Below are 1,773 nucleotides of genomic sequence, written 5' to 3'. Positions count from 1 at the left end.
CGGCCGACGGGAATGCGCGGCACCCGGCGACCCCGTCATAAATGTTCATAACAACATTGCCTTCGATTGTTTCATGTATTGTCTCTTTCGTGACATGTTTAGCACGCATCTAGCTACATGTATTTTTAACTTAATAGTAAAGCTATGAATATTGTAAAAGTAGTAAGTAATTCTTAAAATTGTGATGCTACCCAAAATTTTGATCCAAATATTATAATAATTGCATATACATATGAAGGGTGCAGATTTAAGTTTTTATATGAAATCATTTCATAAATTAATCAACGTTGTAGGGGAGAGTGGTGCCATTGGATTGACGGATTCCTCATTCATGATATTGCACTGGTCGAAATAGCATTGCGAGTTCGCTATCGAAGAATTTTTTTACAATAATGATTCTTCGATGTTGAAAAATTCCAGAAAACATTACACTGGTCGAAAGCAGTTCGCGAGAAATACCACGACTTTCAACCGTACTGGGACTGAGGAGAGCGTATACTAAGATGTATATTACATTTCAATTATATGTATGGTTTGTATAAAAACAGGCTATGTAAACCCTAATTTGTTTACTGCGTAGCTTCACTTTTAATATATATTTGTTAAATATAAAATCCGTATACAATAGTGTATATACAATTGTAAGTTACGCATTTTTAAATATGTTATTCTCGTCAAAATTTGTAACAATTTTTTGTACACCTAAATAAATAGATTCCGGCGTAATACAAGGAGCTTTAATGAGAGAATTGCGGTGCCTTTTAAACAGAAAAAAAAATCACTTGCGTTGTATTTAGCTGAAGAAATAGAAGCCGAGGTGGCAACTAAATGGACGGATTGCAAAAACGACCCACCGCCAATACATTGTCTATATCTATTCTATTATCAAACAAAACAACATAAAATACGCATCTTTTATTTTGCTGTATTAGGAGATTTCAAAAGGCGAAAGCTACCCCCTTTTACCTTAAGCAATGTATTTACGCCAGGTAAACGATTCTGCCTATTTCTTACATAAAAAAATGTTAATCCTGTCTTTACTAAGGATTTAAGCTGTTGTGGGTTTTTTAGTTCGAGTTCCGATAATTAGTTTCAACAGAAGATACTTATCTTTTAAGATCTTGTTCATTATTCGTTTAAAATAAAAAAGTACGAAAGTAATTTATTACACATTGTTGTGTCTGATGGTCAAGAAATTGAACAATATTTTATTTAAACCTAAATTAAACCCAAAAATAGATATACTAGGCCCCGGCGAGATTCGAACTCACGATCTCCTGTTTACTAGACAGGCGCTTTAACCAACTAAGCCACGGCGCCGATATGTGATATTATGAAATTTATATTTTTATATAAATTTAAACTTCTATGTTAAGACATTTATATGAATTTAAATAAGATGTTGATATTGTGATAAATATTTAGTATCTATTTATATCAAACTAAGAGTATTATTAATCACTGCACACGTACTATGAGCGACACGGAAAACATTATCGTAGCAGTTAAAACCAGCTAACACAGCTTTCCCATTGGTAATAAAATTGAACCATTGCAACTTTGTTATACAGCAATATTGCCCGTCGTAATAATTAATATTACAGCCGTAATAATCTCTATTACCGGCGTAATTAGGAGTCGCGGCAGTTATTGCTTTATTAAATGGACTTCGGCGGCACACGGTAAGAAGTTTAAAGCAATCCTGTATTGCTTTTAAACAGTTCCGTGCATTTTAGATTAGAACTGTGGTTAGAGCATTCATATATAACAATA

The 1,773-nt window shown here is 33.1% G+C and overlaps 1 non-coding gene across 1 annotated transcript; it reads right to left on the bottom strand.

Annotated features, from left to right (window-relative positions):
- Positions 1 to 1,246: 1,246 nt before the first annotated feature.
- On the bottom strand, positions 1,247 to 1,320 carry TRNAT-AGU (transfer RNA threonine (anticodon AGU)). Its single transcript has one exon. It is a non-coding gene; the product is annotated as a tRNA-Thr (tRNA).
- Positions 1,321 to 1,773: the final 453 nt, after the last annotated feature.

This window comes from Battus philenor, unplaced genomic scaffold (genome assembly GCF_028537555.1).
Source record: "Battus philenor isolate CCGP_79_NKW_IND1 unplaced genomic scaffold, ilBatPhil1.0.hap1 SCAF_2, whole genome shotgun sequence".
In the NCBI taxonomy this organism is placed as follows: Eukaryota; Metazoa; Arthropoda; class Insecta; order Lepidoptera; family Papilionidae; genus Battus; species Battus philenor.
The sequence above is the reverse complement of the archived record's forward strand: the minus strand, read 5'-3'. Positions and strand labels throughout refer to the sequence as shown.